Genomic DNA, 21,360 nt, shown 5'->3' with positions numbered 1-21,360 from the left:
GTAAGTCACTTAACTTGTCTGTTCTTCAGTTAGCTCATCTGTAAAGTGGGAATTAGGACCATAAGCCTCATGTGGGACAGAGATTCTGTCCAAGCAGATTTGCTTGTATCCACCCCAGAACCTAGTAGAGTGCCCGGCCCATAGAACATGCCACAGTCATTATTATTAGGTTATGTATGCACATGTTGTGGAAGTGGGAATTGGGTGAGTAAGTGCAGAGGGGATGAGAAGTTCATGGGAAGGACAGTAGGGAGGAAAAATGAGGTGAAGGGATGAGATTTTATTCAGGAAAGACTTTCTGGAGGAGGTATGATTTCCATCTTCAAAGATGGGGAAAGTGCTGGTCTATCAGATATGTAGGGGGAAGGAACAAGGGTTGATGATGGGTGAGGTGAAAGTAAGGGAGAGTGAGTGGGTTTGTATTAGAGGAATTGTACAGATTGGGTTGTAATGCGAGAGATTCAAGGATAAATAGGATAGAGAGAGTGGATTGAGTGCCTTCAATGCAGTGGTGAGTAATTTCTGTCAACTAATATAGTTGAAGTGGCAGGCAAGCCGGCATCTAGTGGTAGTGGTAAAGGAGCAAGGATAAATAAGTAGGCAAGAACTGATTGACTGATTTAAAGCCAATGGTCAGGAGATTCTGTTGATGAAGAGAGAAATAGGCAACCATTGAAGGTTTCTGAGGAATTAGGAGATGTGCACAAAACAGGAGAGCATGACTTAGTGGAAAAAACACATACCTGGGAGTCAGAGGACCTGGGCTCCACTTCCAGCTCAGTCAATTTCCTATATGACCTTGGGTAAGTCACTTAACTTTTCAGTGCCTCAGTTGCCTCATCTATAAATGGGGATTGAATTACTGTTTTCCCTCCTACTTGTACTGTGAGATAGGGAAAGGGCCTCTGTTTCACCCGATTGCTTTGTGCTTGCAACATATAGTAAGTGTTTATCAGATACCATTAAATAAGAAATTGAAAATACAAAACAATGTCTTATGATCTCACCTTGGATAGCCTCTTGGTATTCTGAGTGCAATATGCATAAATCTGTATTTCCCATTTTCCTTCCTATATCCACTCCTTTTCCAAATGCTTTCATTTCTACAATAGATTATCACCCTCCTAAACCCAAAAGCCTCCAATGGTGGGGTTATCTTAGACTCCTCACTATCTTTCCACTCTCATATTTGATCCTGTTGGTTGTTCCTTCACTATTTCCTAAATCTGCTTATTCTTCTCCACCTGAAAAGTTACTAAACCTGGACCACATTTCTGATACACCGTGATTAGACTGTATCCCTTCTCAGGGTTGCACCTGGAGAGTTTCCAGTACTCTACCAGTCTCAACTACAAGAGGAAGAGTCAACGGAGGCATACCCATTCCATTCCTATCTTGGGCAGTGGCTAGCAAGTGGAAGGCAATCTGCTACAAGTCAAAGCTCACCTGTGCTGGGCAACAGCAGCACAGGAGAGAGTCGAAGGTGGAGGCTCAAGATGACTGCACGGGAGGAAGGCAGTGGTAAACCACTTCTGTATTTTTACCAAGAAAACTCTATGAATCCACTACCAGAATGATTGCAGATGGAGATGGGAGAGATGTGTCCACAGCACTGTTATGGGTCAGAGATGACTCGACAGCATATGACAAGACTGTATTAGTCTTCAGTTTCTCCAATCAATCAATAGTATTGAGTGCTTTCTGTGCAATGCATTATTCTAAGTACTTGGAAAAGTACAATACAATACAGTTTTGTAGACACAATCTCTACCTAGAAGGAGGTTATAGTTTATAAGGGAAAAACAGATAATAAAATGAATTACATGTAGGGAAAATCATCTACTATAATATTATGTACCTAAGTACTGTGGGGCTAAGATGAGTACCAGAGTGCCTAAAAGGTTGTATAGTGGAATGACCAAGGGGCTGGGAGTCAGAGGTCACAGTTCTGCATCTGTGTGACCTTGAACAAGTCACTTAACTTCTCTGTGCATCAAATTCTTCATCTGTAAAATAAAGATTTAATATCTGTTCTCCCTCTCCTCTACACTGTGAGCCCCATGTAGGACAAATACTTTTTCCAACCTAACTTTTATCTACCCCAGTAGTTTGTACAGTCCTTGGCACATAGTAAGCATTTAACAAATATAATGATAATAGTGATTACAATAATAATAATGATGATCATAATACTAATACACAGCCAAGTGCACAGACAATGCAGAGGGGAAGGCGAGTAGGAAAAACCAAGGCAAGGAAGGTGTGATTTTAGGAGGGTTTTGATGATGGGTGGAGTAGTGGACTGTTAGATTTGAAAGGGATTTTCAGGCCAGCGGGATAATGAGCAAGGGATTTGTGGTGGGATATACAAAATCAAGATACAGAGATTAGGCTGGTGTTAGAGGAGCAAACTGTGCAGGTTAGGTTGTAGTAGGAAATCACTGAAGTTAGACAGGAAAAAAAGACTTGATTTAGTACTTTAAAGCCGATAATACAGAGTTTCTTTCTGTTTAATGTGGTGGTGGATAGGCAACCACTAGAGGTTTTGGAAGAGTAGGGATATACATATTGAGCATTTTCTTTTCAGAAAAACCATATGGGCAGCAGAGTGAAGAAGGGACTGGAATGGGGAGAGATAGGATGCAGAGAGATCAGTGAGGAAGTCAGTGCAGTAGTAAAGTTGGGAAATAATAAGTCTCGGAGCAGTTAAATAGCAGTTTGGATGGAGAGAAAAGGATGGGTTCTGTAAAGGTAGATCCAACCGGAGTTTGTTAAGATGAGTTGAGGATAATGCCAAGGTTATGGGCTTGTAATAATAATTCTAATAATAATAATGGCTTATAAGTGCTTACTATGTGCACTGTTCTAAGCACTGGGGAGCATACAAGGTGGCCAGCTTGTCCCACGTGGGGCTCACAGTCTTAATCCCCATTTTACAGATGGGGTAACAGGCACAGAGAAGTTAAGTAACTTGACCAAAGTCATACAGCTGACAAGTGACTGAGTTGGGATTTGAACCCATGACTTCTGACTCCCAAGCCCATGCTCTTTCCACTGAGCCACACTGCTTGTGAGAAATGTAGGTTGATTGTGCTGTCCACAGTGATAGGAAAGTAGGGGGAAGACATTATTTGGGTGGGAAGATGAGGCGTTCTCCTTTGGATATATTAAAATTAGAGTGTGAGCAGGATATCCTTCTGAAGGCAGTAGGAAATGTGAGACTGCAGAGAAGGAGTGAGGTCAGTATTGGAGGGTTAGATTTGGAAATCATCTAGGTAGAGGTGGTAGTTGAAGTCGTGGGACTGACTGAGTTTTCCAAGGGAGTGTGAGTAGATGGAGAATTGAAATGGGCTCAGAACTGAGCTTTGAGGCATCACCATAATTTGAGGGTGAAAGGCAGAAGAGGAGCCTGTGAAAGAGCCTACAATGAAGTTGTCAGAGAGATAAGAGGAGAATCAGGAGATGGTCGTGTTGGTGAAGCCTATGGTTAGATAATGTTTCCATGAGAAGGGAGTGGTCCACAGTGTTGAAAGCAGAAGAAAGGTAGAGGAGGATTAGGATGAAACAATGGCCATTGGATTTGGCAAGAAGGAGTTCATTGGTGACCTAAAAGAGGGTCGTTTCCATGGAATGGGGGTGTGGGGGGGGAAGCTAAATTGCAGGATGCTGAGGAAAGAATTGAAGAAAAGGAAGTGGAGGCAGCTACTCACCTCAAGACTTTTGGATAGGAATGTTAATAGGGAGATGGAGTGATATCTGGAGTGCTTCTTGGGGTCAAGAGATTTTGGGATAGAGGATACATGGGCATGCATGAAAGCAATGGGGAAGTAGGCTTTGCAAAATGAGCAGTTGAAGATAATGGTGGTAAGACAATTACTTTGAGGAGGTCAAAATGGATGGGGTCAGAAACACAGGGGGTGGGGTGGGTAGAATAAGGTTATTTTTCATCCTCTGATTTTGGGATTCTACTTAAAGTGAAATTCTACTGAGGATTTAACTCACCCTCACATTAGCTACAATTTCCCAAACATGAGTTGAAACATTTTCTTTCTGTAAACTAGCATACTAGAGGCAAAATGTTGAATTTGTACATATACCACTTTTATTTTCCAAAGTGTCCTCACAATATTACTTTGAAACATATGGGAGGCAGACATTACTATCACTCTTTTGGAGGAGCTTGAGCTTCAGAGGTGAAATGATATATTCAAACTCACAGAGCAGGCTGGAACTAAGGCCAGAATTAGCACTCCAACCCAAAGAATTCTTCATTTTCCATGAATCACACTACGATGCTATTTTCCTGCCTGGTGCCAATTGATTACCTTGCTCCTCACCATCTATGGTTTCTTATTCTCACTGCCCTTTCAACAGCATGATTTTTTTAAAAGCCCTGTAAACACAGTGGAAATATATATGAGATAGTTGCCATATTATTTTGAGTCATTTTAAAATTGCATATCTTCGAAATCATAATTTGGTCTGGGATAGGGTGGGGTGCTGCAATTTTGAACAGATCTTCCCTGCTAGACTGGGGAGTTTCTGTTCAATATTATTGAATTTTATTTTTTTTTGAGGATGAGTTTCAGAGATAACTGTAAGATATAACTGTTCTAGATTTTCTTCCCAGAGTCTAAATTCCTTATAAGCTCCATAATTTGAAAGAAAACAACTGAATATGCAATAAATTGTATTTCAGGTGTATTTAATTTCTAGATGAGTTGCAGAAAGAAGTATATCTGAAAATATTCAGTATTGTTAACCATGAACTATGAACTGAAGTGTTCTCTTCTGAATGAAAAAAGTGAGCAGATGATGCCATTTATATTGCACGAGCCTGGATATGAACTCATTTCAAAGTCATTGGCTTTAAAAGTATAATGCTGTATGGTTATAGGTTTATGTTTGCGGTTCAAAGTGGGAAAACCAAAACAGAAACACTTACATCAGCTCTTTTTCAACATATAGGCTACTCATGAAATGACATAGAATTTAAAACTGCCACTATCATCACCAACTTCAAAATAAAAAGAAGGAACCTAAGTCACCATTGCCAAGGAGATCAATCAATTAGTGATATCAATGGTATTTACTGAATGCTGACTGTTGGCAGAAGACTGTACTAAGCACTTGGGAGAGTACAATACAACAGAGTTTGTAGACAAACCCCTTGCCCATAAGAAGCTTACAGTCTCGAAGTCCTGCTTCAATTACTAAAGGATACTTTTGTTCATACAATCCCAGAATCAAAATTGGGATTCAGATCAGTGTGGCTCAGTGGAAAGAGCCTGGGCTTGGGAGTCAGAGGTCATGGGTTCGAATCCAAGCTCTGCCCCTTGTCAACTGTATGACTGTGGGTGAGTCATTTAACTTCCTGGGCCTCAGTTCCCTCATCTGTAAAATGGGATGAAGACTTGTGAGCCTCACGTGAAACAACCTAATTACCCTGTATCTACCCCAGCACTTAGAGCAGTGCTCTGCACATAGTAAGTGCTTAACAAATACCAACATTATTACAATATTATGATAATGTGGCCCAGGCAGCATCATCTATTACAAAGTTCTGTTCCTTAGGTAGTGCACTGACAAGCATTACAATAATTAAGAAAGTAGAAAAACAAGAAGGCTGGACTATTTTAGGGAAGACTATCAAACAGAATATGAAGGCAGCATGAGCTCAGGCTCAAATTATTAAGATTTACAGAACTACACTGTTGCCCAACTGCCACAAGTCAGTGAGACCTGGGCTCCATATGTAAATCCTTGCTTGAACGGTACCAACAGGGACATTTACTGGGCAAACTCATTGAGGAAGGAGTGGATCTTTTTGAGTAAAACTTCATAAGGGAAAGAGAGAGGCAAAAGAGAAAACAGCACCAGATATTGCAAATAGAAAAAGAAACAGACTTTTGGTGTGCAAAGTATGACCCAAGACTGTGGGTCCCACATGGGAAATTCACCCTCAGAGTTGTCCACTTGGAATAACAATATATAAAATTTATGGTACTTGTTAAGAGCTTACTATGTGACAAGCGCTGATCTATGCATTGTATCAAATATAAGTTATTCAGGTCACACAAAGTCCCTGCCTCACATGGGGTTCACACTCATCCCCATTGTAAAAATGAGGGAACTGAAGCAGAGAAGTGAAGTGACTCGTTGTAGACAGGGATTGTCTCTATTGCCATATTGTACTTTCCCAAGCCCTTAGTACAGTGCTCTTCACACTAAGTACTTCTAGAATGTGAGCCCTTTGTGGGCAGGAATTGTCTCTCTGCTGCTGAACTGTATTTTCAAGTGCTTAGTACAGGAATCTGCATACAGAAAGCACTCAATAAATATGATTGAATGAATGATAGATTTGCCCAAAGTCATACAGGAAACACCTGGCAGAGCTGGAATTAGTACACAGGTCCTTCTGACTCAGAGGCCTGTGCTCTATCCACTAAGCAATGCTGCCATGAGAGAGAGAGAGAGAGCATAAGAGCGAGCTAACAGATTTTTATATAAATATGTATGTGTTCCCATATGTGTGTATATTCCCATATATCTATCTATATATCTTTACATACCTATCTGTATCTATACAGATATAGCAGCATGAGGAGCAACATGGCTCAGTGGAAAGAGCACAGGCTTGGGAGTCGGAGGTCATGGGTTCTAATCCCAGCTCTGCCACTTGTCAGCTGTGTGACTTTGGGTAAGTCACTTCAGTTTTTTGTGTCTCAGTTACCTCATCTGGAAAATGGGAATTAAGACTGTGAGCCCCATGTGGGATAACCTGATTACCTTGTATCCCCCCCCTAACACTTAGAACAGTGCTTGGCATATAGTAAGTGCTTAACAAATGCCATCATTATTATTATTATTATATGGGACTATATGGCCAGGCACAAGATGTCAGCAATGGCAGCAGGGCTGTGTGAGGGCTGTAAGAGACAGCAGTGATGCCGTCAGAGGTCCAAGGTGGGGCAACCCTGCTACAGCCATTCACAAAAGGGAAGGGTTGCTAATCCCATCCATGACCCTTCCTCAACTGCATGAGGTCTAGGACCATGCTAGAGGAAGGTATCTGGGCTTCTGCCCCCTCCCTTCCTTCTCTCACCAGGGGCCTAAGATCGTGCCTAAAAGAAGTGCTGCGACCACCCAATGACCACTCAGCAAACCAAAAACTGAAAAAAAGGAAATTATGTAATATATAATATAATGATAATTATTATGGTACTTGTTAAGGGCTTACTATGTGCCAAGCACTGTTCTAAGTGCTGGGGTAGATACAAGTTAATCAGGTGGGACACAGTTGGGCTCACGTTCTTCATCCCCTATTTTTTTTTTTTTTTTACAGATGAGGGAACTGAGGACCAGAGAAGTTAAATGACTTGCCCAAGGTCACAGAGCAGACATGTGGCAGAGCTGGGATTAGAACCCACGACCTTCCAACTCCCAGGCCCATGCCCTATCTACTACACCATGCTGCTTTCTTTCCACCACCTCCTACTCTTCCTCCCACTATGGGGGGTCTGAGATCACCCCAGAGGGAAGGGACACCAAGCCCTATGGCCCCTTCCCTCATCCCAGATCCTAGGATCACATCTGAAAGAAGGGCCACCCACTATCCCAGCACCCATTGGTCAAGGCATAAGCCAAAAAAAAACCCCAAAACCAAAACAAAAAAAATCAAGGCAAGATGTGAGTCTCTGCCCCCACCCCCCTTCACTGCAGAGGACTTGGTATCTCCCTGGAGGGAAGGGATGCTATGCCCCTTAACCCTTCCCCCACGTAGGACAACTGGTTACTTTGTATCTACCCCAGGGCTTAGAACAGTGCTTGTTATATAGTAAGCACTTAAATATCTTAATTATGGTTATTACTTTAGAGGCCTAGAGGGAAGGGTCAGTAATAAAAAATGGGTAATTTTTAAAATGTGGTATTTGTTAAGAGTTTACTATATGCCAGAGACTATACTAAGCGCTGGGGTGGAAGCAAGCAAATCAGGATGGACACAGTCTCTGTCCCATAAGGGGCTCACAGTCTTAATCCCCCTTTTACGGATGAGGTAACTGAGGCAGAAAGAAGTGAAGTGACTTGCCCAAGGTCATACAGCAGACAAGTGGTGAAGGTGGGAATAGAACCCAGATATTTTTGACACTGAGGCCCAGGCTTTCTCCACTAGGCCAAGGGTGCCAAAGGAATGAGACTAGGGAAGGGTCGTCTCCCAACCCCACCCACCAGAGGCCCCAAACTGCCCAGAGTGAAAAGACCCCGAGCCCCACACACCATTCCCCAAAGGCCTAGAACTGCATCAAGGGAGGGGACCCCGGAACTTTCCTCCCCCCAATTTCTCCATCTATGCACTGAGGACTTGGGTCTGCATGAGAAAGAAATCACCAACCTTCACCCCCACCATCCCACCCCTCTGCACAGTGAGAACCTCCCGCTGTCTCCTCCCTGTCATAAGCAGGTCAGGGACTCACTGAAGAGATAACACATGTCAACAGTCACCCATCAACCACTAATTACTTAACAGAGCTTGCCCATTCACTCAGAAGAGATGCTTAAATGACTAATTGCAGCTCAGAATTTGTGGATTCCCTGCAGCTGGCACGTGCTGAGTCTCCCCCTACTAGAGGAATCTGCCTCAGGCCACCGGGGTCTACAGATCAACTGCTGCAACTCAGGACCTTCATTCTCTTACTCCTAGCCCAACCCAAGATCTCCCCACACAGGTTCCCAACCCCCAGGACCCCATTTCATCCCCCTCCCATGGGGTGGCCCTCCTCAGTGCACTCCCATCCAAACCCTCTCCACACTCCCCATCCCTGTCATCCTGGCCATATACTTCATTAACAAGACTGAAGTCATCAGGCCTGATCTCCCTAAAATCTCCCCTGCTCCTCTCCGATCCTTTTCATTCTCCACCCTTTTTGACTCTCCCTATATTCCTTTCAGTAACTCAAATGAGATCTCTCACCTCCTCTCCAATCTACCACTCCACCTGTGCTTCTGACTGCATCCCTTCATACTTTTTTTTTTAAAAAAAAGACACCCACTCCCTCCCTTCCTCCCCTTTGACTGCCATGTTTAATCTTTCATTTTCAAAAGGCTTCTTCCCCACTGCTTTCGAACTGTTTATGTATTCCCTATTCTAAAAAACCCCATCCCCTTGACCCCACAGATCCCTCCAGTTATCACCCCATCTCCCTCTTACCATTTCTCTCCAGACTTCTTGAAAGAGTTGTTTACATCTGCTGTGTCCATTTGCTGTCCTCCACTTCTTTCCTAGATCCCCTCCAATCTGGCTTCTGCCCCCTTCACTCGACAGAAACAGCCCCCTAAAGTAACCAATGAACTTCAACAAACCTCATGGACTCTACTCCATCCTAAACTGTAAGTCTGTCAATGGGCAGGGATTGTCTCTCTGTTGCTGAATTGTACATTCCAGGCACTTAGTACAGTGCTCTGCACATAGTAAGCACTCAGTCAATACTATTGAATGAATCCTAATTCTCCTAGACCTCTCAATTGCCTCTGACATGATAGACCACCCATTCTCCTTGAACCTTAATCAACTCTGTATTCACTGACACTGTTCTTTCTTGGTTCCCCTCCTATCTCTCTGACTGATCCTTCTCAGTCTTTTGCTGGCTTCTGCGTCCCACCGTCTTATAGTAGGCGCTCCTCAAGTCTCAGTTCTAGGTCCCCTTCTATTTTCCCTTTACACTCACTCTCTTGGAGAACTCATTCACTCCTGAGGCTTCAGTTACCACCTCTATCCAGAGGATTCCAAAAATCAAAGCTTTCTCACAATTTCACATTTCCTCCTGCCTTCAAGACATATCTATAGGCCAACACTTCAAATCAAACATGTCTAAAACTGAATTCCTTATCTTCCCAACCAAACCCTATCCTCCCCCATCTTTCCCTTCACTGTAGACAACACCACTACTCTCCCTGTCTCACAAGTTTATAACCTTCATGTTGTGCTCAACTCTTCCCTCTCATTTCACCCACATATTCACTGTCACCAAACCTTGTGGGTTCTACTTTCACAACATTGCTAAAATCTGCCCTTTCCTCTCCATTCAAACTAGAACCATGCTGATCCAAGCACCTATCCTATCCCACCCTGATTCCCGCCTGACCCTCCGGTGACCCCCTGGTACACATCCTTCCTCTGACCTGGAATGCCCTCCCTCCTCACATCTGCCAAACTCTCTTCCCCTCTTCAAAGCTTTATTGAGCACTCCCTCCAGGTGGCCTTCCCAGACTAAGCCCTCCCTTTCCCTCTGCTTTTCTTCCCCTCCCCATTGCCTCTACTCCCTCCCACTGCTCTACCCCCTTCCCCTCCCCATTGCCTCTACTCCCTCCCACTGCTCTACCCCCTTCCCCTCCCCATTGCCCCTACTTCCTCCCACTACTCTATCCCCTTCCCCTCCCCATTGCCCCTACTCCCTCCCACTACTCTAGCCCCTTCCCCTCCCCACAGCACTTCTATATAGTTGTACATATTTATTGCTCTATTTTATTAATTATGTGCATTCATCTATGGTTCTATTTATCTATTTTCATGGTAGTGATGCCTGTCTACTTGTTTTGTTGTCTGTCTACCCCTTCTAGACTGGGAAACCATTGTTGGGTAGGGATTGTCTCTATCTGTTACTGAAATGTACCTTCCAAGCTCTTAGTCCAGTGCTCTGCACACAGTAAGTGCTCAATAAATATGATTGAATGAATGAATGAACTGTATCTGCCTCCTTGCTGACTTCCTGGCCTCCTGTTTCTCCCCACTCCAATCCTATACTTCACTCTGTTGCATGAATCATCTATCAGTTCACGTCTCCCCACTCCTCAAGATCTCTACTGGCTGACGACCCACCTCTGCATATAACAGAAACTCCATATCATAGGCTTTAAAGCACTGAATCGGCTTGCCCCATCCTATTTCACTTATCTTCTATAGAGCCTACCTCATATACCCCACTCCTCTGGTGCCAGTTTAATCACTGTGCCCAGATCTTGTCCATCTCCACCAACCCCTTTCACATATCCTCCCCCTAGCCTGAAACTCCCTTCCCCTCCATCTTTGCCAGACCACCACTCTCTCCACCTTTAAACACAATTAATAATAATGTTGGTATTTGTTAAGCGCTTACTATGTGCCGAGCACTGTTCTAAGCGCTGGGGTAGACACAGGGGAATCAGGTTGTCCCACGCGGGGCTCACAGTCTTCATCCCCATTTTACAGATGAGGGAACTGAGGCACAGAGAAGTTAAGTGACTTGCCCAAAGTCACATAGCTGACAAGTGGCAGAGCTGGGGTTCAAACCCATGACCTCTGACTCCAAAGCCCGTGCTCTTCCCAGTGAGCCACGCTGCTTCTCGGTCACATCTTCTCCAAGTCACCTTCCCTGATTAAGCCCTCTTTTCCCTGACTTGCTCTCCATACTGCATCATCTATGCACTTGGATCTGTGATCTTTGGACATTCAATATTCATCCCACCCTCAATCCCAAAGAACCTGTGTACATATAATAATGATAATTGTGGCACTTACTAAGCATTTCCTATGTGTCAGGCACTGTTTAAACACTGGGGTGAATACAGATTGGGTTGGACACAGTCCCTGTCCCACATGGGGCTCACAGTCGTAATCACCATTTTACCGAGGAGGTAACTGAGGCACTGAGAAACTAAGTGACTTACTCAAGGTCATGCAGAAGATATGTAGCAGAGCTGAGATTAGAACCCAGGTTCTTTTGACTCCCGTGCTCTTATCCACTAGGCCACACTGCTTCTCAAAATATTTAAATTACTTATAAATTTATTCATATTAATTTCTGTTTCCCCCTCTAGACTTTAAGGTGATTATATGCAGGGAACATATCTGGTAATACTGTTGTAGTATACTTTCTCTGGTTCTTAGAACAGTGCTCTATACCTAATAAACACTCAATAAACACCTTTGATTGAATGTGTAGGGGTGTGCCTATAGACATGTGAGAAATCCACTCATCTAAATGAAATCACTAGATTTTAATATTTCTAATTTAAGCAAAAATTATGCTTTCAATTCCATGAATTACTTTTTTACTGGAAAACAAAATAGGTCCAATATTATTTTTTGAAATTTTCCATGGAGGTAGCCAATAGGCTATTTACATGTAGCAACTTCAGACACACATTTGCCATCTACCAAACTGATAGAGAAAATTCATGCAACAAAGCTCCGATTTTCTTTTTATGAATCCTTTATCTGTAAACTGATCTTTATAGTAACAGACACTTACATTTGCCATCCCCCCTTTACCTCTCCGCAGCTAAAGCCTCATTTTCCCCTTTTCCCTCTGCTCCTCCACCTCTCCCTTCCCATCCCCACAGCACTGTACCCGTCCGCTCAACTGTATATATTTTCGTTACCCTATTTATTTTGTTAATGAATTGTACATCGCCTTGATTCTATTTAGTTGCCATTGTTTTTACGAGATGTTCTTCCCCTTGACGCTGTTTAGTGCCATTGTTCTTGTCTGTCCGTCTCCCCCGATTAGACTGTAAGCCCGTCAAACGGCAGGGACTGTCTCTATCTGTTGCCGACTTGTTCATCCCAAGCGCTTAGTACAGTGCTCTGCACATAGTAAGCGCTCAATAAATACTATTGAATGAATAAGGATATTTTCCAGAAGCATTGTGACCCCTTTGGCTCTTTACCCAACATTTCATTTTTTCTAAAATGCTTACATAAAGCATCTATCCTCTAATCCTTACTCTAGCAATCAGCTTTTTTTATAGTAAATGGAAATTTGATGTACACATGCAGGGAGGAGAAAAAAACAAATATTTTCAACACAAATGAAGAATAGAGTAACAGCAGAATATGGAAGGGACTGTTGGGAGCCTACAGTGAGGATAGATCAGCCTACCATGAGGCAATCTAGGCAATCTTTTCCTTCTGGAAAAGTGGTTTCCTGAAGATTAGGATAAGAAGAAGCATATTTGAAGAGAAATGGGCTCAGCAATAGTTTATCAAGGGACTGTCTTTATGCATGAATGATCTGGAATGGATCACTGGGAACAGATTGGTGTTTGGAGGGACTCTTCAATAGACTGATCAAGACAATTCAACCCCAAACCATCCCAACAACCCAAGAAAAGTCAGGAGAGAAGGTGATCTGGTGGACTAGATAACTATCATGGGCCTACTTCAGAAATTTAATGAACTTTCCAGGACACCTAAATTTGCAAAGTAAGAGGATCATCAGCTTGTTATCACCAAGGAATGTATCTGCTATTTGTTGTATTTTACTCTCCCAAGCACTTAGTCCAATGTTCTGCACAAAGTAAGCACTCAAATACCACTGATTGACTGATTGAAAGTTCACTGTTGTCAGGAAACCAGAGTGTGAGCCCCATGTGGGACAGGGACTGGGTCCAACCTGATTAACTTGTATGTGCCCCAGGGTTAGAACAGTGCTTGGCAAATAGTGTTGAACAAGTACTATTATTAGCAGCGTGGCGCAGTGGAAAGAGCACGGGCTTTGGAGTCAGGGCTCATGAGTTCGAATCCCAGATCTGCCACTTGTCGGCTGTGTGACTGTGGGCGAGTCACTTCACTTCTCTGTGCCTCAGTTCCCTCATCTGTAAAATGGGGATGAAGACTGTGAGCCCCACGTGGGACAACCCGATTCCCCCGTGTCTACCCCAGCGCTTAGAACAGTGCTCTGCACATAGTAAGTGCTTAACAAATACCAACATTATTATTATTATATGATATTCTCCCAAAGGCTTCATACAGAGTTAGTGCTCAAAAAATACAATTGATTAGTTCTACTCATCAACAAATATCACATAGTATATTGATTTCTTCTATACTGTGGTCTGAAGCCATTTTGAGATTCTAGGAAGCATCAAAAACAATCACTAGTTAGTCCATACAAACACTGCCATCCATAAGAGCAATATTTGCCAGAGTATGAACTTTCATCAGGTACAAAGTATGGTGAAAACTGGCTAAGGTTTGACTGGACTACTGCTGTTCCAAGGTACTCATTGTTGTGAGCCCCCAATTCAAACCAACCGGGACCTTGCTGGACCAAGGAGCCTCAATGACACATAGCAGTCAAACCATACCTCTGATCACCAAGGTTACTGTGGAACACTTTTTACTTCGTTTTACCAATGTGCAAGGGAGTGAGAAACACACTCACTCAACTCCACTCAGGGCCCAATACCAATCTGTGGTCAAAGGAGCTCATTGTATCAATATTTCTTCTGTCCGCTTCCAAGTGCTGCTGCCTCCTGCTGTTCTGAGGTTGTTTCTTTCTTGCTTCTTCTCATGCTCTGTTCCTCTGCTTGCTGCTTCCACATACTCCCTTTGCAATTCAAATTAGCGGCCTTTTATTTGCCTTAGGCATGGCAGCTGTAGCTTGTGACAGTCATTGATTCATCCAAACCCCTTACAACAGAGAGAGAAAGCCATCCCTCCCTCCATAGGCCAGCCATCACTGGCCCTCAAGTAAAGCCCATCAGTGCCTTCGCAAATTCTCTCCCTTGTTCATGCAATCACAAACAGTCACTAACAAGGCAGCTTGTGGGCTCACCAAATCCATATCTGATCACTCTCCACCGAGTTGAAGGGGACACACACTTCTGACCCACTTATGAGCCACATCCTATGATTGGCTCCCACACACAACATCCATTTGATTGGAAGGTCTGCCAATATTCTGACATAATAATCCCAGTGGAACACGGACAGTAAGCACCTAATCGGTCGGGAATGTGTCTACTGATTCCATTGTATCATTCTCTCCCAAGTGTTTAGTACTCAAAAATATCACTGATTAATTGAATTAAGTGGGAAGATGTAGACTGAACTTATTTTTTAGAAAAAAATATCTGGCCAGAAGAGTGAAATATGGACTGGAGTAGAGAGAGACAGGAGCCAGAGAGGACAGAAAGGAGATTGATGCAGTAGTCAAGGAGGACGATGATATAGCGCTTTAATCAGTGTGGTAGCAATTTGAATGAAGAGAAAAGGGCTGATTCTAGGAATGTTGTGAAGGTAGAACTTCCAGAATTTAGTGACAGACTGAATATGTGATTTGAATGAGACAGATGAGTTGAGGATAATAATAATAATAATGTTGGTATTTGTTAAGCACTTACTATGTGCAGAGCGCTGTTCTAAGCACTGGGTAGATACAGGGTAATCAGGTTGTCCCATGTGAGGCTCACAGTTAATCCCCATTTTACAGATGAGGTAACTGAGGCACAGATAAGTTAAGTGACTTGCCCACAGTCACACAGCTGACAAGTGGCGGAGCCGGGATTCAAACACATGACCTCTGACTCCCAAGCCCGGGTTCTTTCCAGTGAGCCACGCTGCTTCTCTAATGCTGAAGTTATAGGCTTGTGAGACAGGAAGGATGATGGTGTTGTCTACAGTTGATGAGAAAGTCATGGTAAGTACAGGATTTGGGTCAATTCACAGATTAATCAATGAATAAATAATAAATTATTGACTGAAGATGGAAAATATTAATAAATGTTATGACATAATAATATAATAAATTTCATTTAATAAAACATTCAGACAATAAAATTGAGAAATAAATCCGTGGAAAGAAGACTTACTTAATGGAAAGAAGCACAGGCTTGAGAATCAGAAAACCTGGGTTCTAATTCTGGCTCTGGCTCTTGACTGCTGTGTGATCTTGGTCATTTAACTTTTGTCTCAACTTCCTCATCTATCAAATATGGATTCAATACCTTTCTCTCTTGTCTGTGAGCGCCATGTAGGAAAAGGAGAGTGTCCAACCTGATTTTTTTCTATCTATCCCAATTATTAGTCCAGCTCTTGGCACATAAGTATCTAACAAATACTGCAATTACTTCTATCATCAATATCTTTCCAATGGTTAATTGTCTACTAATAATTTATAATTGAGTTAAGCAAAAAAACAACAAAAAACAAATCTTTTGAATGTTCAGTTTGCTGGAATACTGCAATCACCAACCATACTTTTTTGGGTAGACAAACTGTTTAAAAGATATGTCTGCCATTAGCAGAGGAAGGTGCTGTGCTCAAGAGTGGTTTTTAATTGAATGTTTTCTGAGTGACTTAGCAGAGGCTGCACATAGCTAACTCACCTGATCCAATGTAGTCTTTAAATGTATTCCTCGTGAAGAAATATTCATCAAAATTCTTGCATCTGCAGTCTTTTCTAGTGTTACATTCAGCATGATTACATTGAAACCTGTAAGGCAGCTTGGTGATTTTCTCCAAACAGTGATTTTCTTTTCATATTTCCTCTTCTCATTTTCAAAAAGCTTCATCTTCCATGACATCTCAAATTGAACAGCTGTTCTCTCAAGTTGACTCCTATCCTGAATACAATACTAGTCACCCTGAATCAGAAAGACAGGGAATATTTACCGAAAGCCAGTGTTTTTCAAATGTTTCATTCATGATGCTCCTATCAGAGTATTTGCCTTTCAGTTACTATATTCATTGTTCTTTGTGGGAAGAAAAGCTTAGTAAATAAAATTTAGTCTGACTCAATAACTTGTAAATATTGTTTCATTTTACATCTGACCATTCAAGCTCACTTTGATGCACTTCTCATGTGGTATTAATATGCAGCGGGGCAATACTATCATCTCAACAGCATGGAAAATAGTTTCCTTCATTGTTTCCTGCCTGGAGAGTGAATATCGGCAGATGTTCTGTCTTGACTTGCCAGGAAAATTAGCACTTCTCTAGGAGATGCACACAGAGTGGAAGTATCTTCTAGTCATTGACAAAATAGATCTCAGCATGTAGTGTGTTGTGAAGAGGAAGTAGCTATTTGGGAAAAATGTGTCACGTATCATTTTAACTTATATAGAGGTCTCAGTTTGAATGCCAAATTTTGAAACCAAGAGTCAGTACAATGGAGGGAAAGTTGAAGTTTATTCTTCAATTTAGGACCTAACCTCTGTAACAGTATACCATAGGGTGAAGAAAGACAATGCAGAGTAATATGAGCCTTAATAACCCATATCCACTATGGATTAGGATGAAGTTACCTATATTTCAGATAGGAATGTTCCTGTATAATGGACATTTTATACTGTGATGAATGATATGTCATGGAAGTGTCAATAGAATCTGCCTATCTTGTTCTCTATTTCCTACAACTTTGGGAACAAAATTAATCACTTCCCAACTCAATTTAGACTGGACAGCTCATGTGGGAAAGGGACTGTGTCTGTCCTGCTTATCTTGTATCTACCCCAGCACTTAGCATAGTGCTTGGCATATAGTAAGTATTCAACAAATACCACAATTATTAGAAAAGTAATTCAATGATCAGCTTTCCAAGTGTGCTGAAAATCATGACCAGAGATTCTTCAAGTATATGGAAAGCCCAAAATCCAGTTAAGGAATCAGAGGGCCCACTGATTATTCTATACTTCTTAGGTGTAGAATACCATACTTAGGACTTGGGAGAGCATACTAGCTAGTAGATATATATAAATATATTTACATATTTATATTTTCATATTTATTGAGTGCTTACTGTGTGCAGAGCACTGTACTGTGCTTGGAAAGTACAATTAAGCAACAAAGAGAGACAATCCCTGCCCTCACCAGACTTACAGTCTAGATATGATTCCTGCCCTCAAGGAATTTGAAATTTAGTGGAGAAGAGAGACACTGAAATAAATTACAAGTAAGAGGAAGCAGTAGAGTACAAAAATATGGGCTTAAATGGAAAAGGGGAGTAGTGAATTCTATAAAAAATTAGAGAGATTCTTATAATCAATTATGGTTTATAGGAGGCAGGACAGAGGAAAAGATCCAATGAAGCTGCACTTTCCCAAATTATTAAATTTGGGTGACCAATCTGTTTTAGATGAAACTGATTAACAGGATCCCTACAATATCTGTAGTTCCTGAATTCTGTGGTTAGAAATGGCCAGTGATTTGGAGTTTTCATTTGAGTCAGGAGCAAATCACTTCTTCTCTAAGAGATAGATAAGTATCTGCTTTAGCAAATTTGTAAGGAAAGTAGCCCAGCTCTATCCTTCCTAATCCAGTTGTCTTCTTTCCCATGTGTTTCCTATCCTCCTCTTCCCCATATTTTAAACTCACAGCCCTATCTTGAGTTCCAGAATTGTATCTACTTTATTTATTGTATTCTTCCAAATTTTACTGTTTACTATGCAGGAAGTAAGTCCTGATTAATTACCATGGATTGATTGATAGAGATTAGAATAAGCATCTAAAAATGTTTATTGTGAAATGAAAGGTATAGTATATATCTGGTATAGTGTAATGCACCAAATAGGTGTTCAGGAAATACTCCTCACTCAATAGTGGGAAGCAGAGTGACCTAGTGGAAAGAACACAGGCCTGGGAATCAGAGGTCTTAAATTCTAATCCTGGCTCTACCACCTGTCTGCTGTGTGACCTTGGGCAAGTCACTTAAGTTCTCTGTGTCTCAGTTACCTCATCTGTAAAATGTGGATTCTCCATATGAATATCTATCTCTCCCTGTAGACTGTAAGCTTGTTAAGAGCAGGGAATGTGTCTAGTAGTTCTGTTGTATTGGACTGTCTCTGCTCACACTAAGCACTCCATTCATTCATTCAGTCATGTTTATTAAGCAGAGGACTGAACTAAGTAAGCACTTGGGAAAGAACAATGCAATAATAAATGGTAACGATCTCTTCTCACAGCAATCTCACAGTAAATATGATTGACTGATAAACTGTCCCCCTAGCGCCCTAGTCCCCTATATGCCATCTTTTTTTTTTTTAGTTTACATTTTTAGTCCTAACCCATTCAATAAGATGCTGCTCCCCTGTCCATACCTCTGCCATGCCTTGCTCTTCAACCAAGATCTTGATTTTTCAGTCCCAGAGAATAGGAACCACTGGTGTAAAAAGAGCAAGGACAGCGGCAGCTTTAATTAGGTTTGTAATTGCAACAGGACCAGCAAGTTTCATTCTGTTTAAGCTGCAGAATAGAATAGAGGGACTAGGAACATAGTGGAGCAAATTTAGATTATACCGTGAGTCGGTTTGGGGAGAGTGGAGTGGGGAGAATGGAGGCCATAGGCAGAGTTGACCTGACAGCAAAGTAGTGTCTCTAGCAAAGTATACGGGATAATGGCTTTGAGGTAAAGAGTCACTGATTAAGAAAATGGATGACTAGTGCTGGTGTCAGGGATATGAGTGAAATAAAATAACTGTATGAGGTCATAGTTCTGGGAATTACCTGAATTTAGTGACCTTGTGCCAGGGTAAACTTTTTCCTGTCTGGACCCAAATGCCCTGGGCTATTCCCCAAATATATCAACCCACATTGGTGAGATCTATGTATTAAGATCTTTTTTAGTGCTTACTTTAAATTATGGTAATTATGTGTGACTTAAAATTGTTTATTCATTAAATGTTTTCTGTGTCAAGCAATGTCCTAAGTGCTGGAGTAGATGCAAGTTAATCAGGTTGAACACAGTTCATGTCTCATTTGAAGCTCACAGTCTAAGTAGGAGGGAGAGCAGGTATTTAATCTCCATTTTATAGCTGAGGAAACAGGCAAATAGACATTAAGTAAGAAGATGGGAAGAGTGGTGGTCCACAGGTAATGAAATTGGGAGGGGGGAGAGAGGAGTTTAAAGAGGAGAGGAGTTTACTTAAGCCCAAGGTCAAACAGCAAGCATTTGGCAGAGCTGGGTTAGAACCTGGGTCTTCTGACTCTGAGGCCCATACTGTTTCCAAATAGACCACACTGCTTACCATTTTTGTACAATTACCTTTCATATCTATGTATATTCCAATTCATGTTATCATGCACTTACTTAGCTATTCATCCTACCCCACTCCTATGAATAGTTGTAATGTTCTTTCTCCCATATCCATTATTTGTAAATAACTTGTTTCTGCCTGACTCCACCACTAGACTGTAAACTCCTTGACAATAAGGACCAAAGCTACTATATTTATATTACAGTCTAAAGACCTTAGTACAATGTTCTGTATACAGTATTAGTTCAATAAATATCACTGATTAATTTAAAACCAATCCATTCTCTCCAAATAATAGTAGTAATCATTGAGCACCTAGTACTGGACACTGAACAAAGGAAGTGTTCAATAAATACTTTTTGTGATATTTGTTATTCTTTGCTAGGCACTGTACTAAGCACTAGGGTAGTCACAAGGTCATCCAATTGGACACAGTTCATGTCCAACATGGGCCTCACAGTTTTAATTCCCATTTTACAGATGAAGCATAGAGAATTTAAGTGACTTGCCCAAGGTCACACAGCAGACAAGTGGTGCAGCCAGGATTAGAATTCAAACCTCTGACTCTCAGGTCTTTGCTCTTTCCACCAGTCCACCCTGCTTCCCCTTATTGACTACTGAGCACCTGCTTGGTACCTTACACTGTACCAGATATTTACTTCCCTTTCAGCTCACAATAAAGGGTTTTAGATCTTCATTCTAACCCCATCAGTCAATCCATGGTAATTAATAAGCACTTAACCTATGCAAAGAAAACAGTAAATATTTGGGAAACTACAATAGAGTAAGTAGGCACAATTCCTGAACTCAAGGAGCTTGCAATCTAGTGGGGAAGACAGGAATTAAAACGTTAGAGATAAGGGAAGCGACAGAGTATAAGGACATATACATGAGTGTTGTGGGGATGAGGTGAGTATCAAAGTGCTTAGTGGGCAAAGACTCAAGAACATAGATGACGGCAATAAGGAGGAAAAATAGGGTGGGGAGATGAGGTTGTAGGAAGACTCTGAAGATGGGTAGAGTGGTGGTCCATTGGAAATGAAATTGGGAGGGGGGGAGGAGGAGTTTAAAGCAGGTTGGAGGATGTGGGCAAGAAATGAATGAAAACGCAGTAAGTAGGTTGTTGATAGGGAAGCATAGTGTGTGGGCAGGATTGTGGTAGGAAAGGGAAGAGGATAGATTGTGAAGTAGAGCTGTGATTGAATGCCTTAAAACCAATGGGGAAGAGTTTCTGCTTGATGCAGATGTTGGAGGCTTTTCTAAGTTTCATTTTCCTCATCATTTTACAGAAACATATACTGAAAGTAGAAACTACTCACATCCATCACAGAAAGCCAAAGGGACTTTGCTGTGTAATCTCTTATTTCAAACTATGAATCATACAAAAATAGTTTCCAATAGATAGGTGTAGCCTTGCTACTTCTCAAATTCAGGTTAAGGATGCTTTGGGATGAATTTATGCTCCAGCAGCTTTTTTTAGTTTATGTCATCCTTTCTTGTGCTACATAAAAAAAGATACAGGATATTTATCATTAAATCAGCTGGACTTGTGTTAGATCTCTGAAAGAT

The 21,360-nt window shown here is 41.7% G+C and overlaps 1 long non-coding RNA gene and 1 other non-coding gene across 2 annotated transcripts; one reads left to right on the top strand and one right to left on the bottom strand.

Moving 5' to 3' along the window:
* Positions 1 to 1,299: 1,299 nt before the first annotated feature.
* LOC114816633 lies at positions 1,300 to 1,436 on the top strand. The gene has a single exon (XR_003764435.1). It is a non-coding gene; the product is annotated as a small nucleolar RNA SNORA7 (small nucleolar RNA).
* Positions 1,437 to 14,139: 12,703 nt separating this feature from the next.
* On the bottom strand, positions 14,140 to 14,686 carry LOC114814186. Its single transcript, XR_003761941.2, has 2 exons — positions 14,595 to 14,686; positions 14,140 to 14,366 (listed from the first exon to the last, which is right to left on the bottom strand). It is a non-coding gene; the product is annotated as an uncharacterized LOC114814186 (long non-coding RNA).
* Positions 14,687 to 21,360: the final 6,674 nt, after the last annotated feature.

This window comes from Ornithorhynchus anatinus, chromosome 1 (assembly GCF_004115215.2).
Source record: "Ornithorhynchus anatinus isolate Pmale09 chromosome 1, mOrnAna1.pri.v4, whole genome shotgun sequence".
In the NCBI taxonomy this organism is placed as follows: Eukaryota; Metazoa; Chordata; class Mammalia; order Monotremata; family Ornithorhynchidae; genus Ornithorhynchus; species Ornithorhynchus anatinus.
This window is presented reverse-complemented; position numbering and strand designations above follow the sequence as displayed.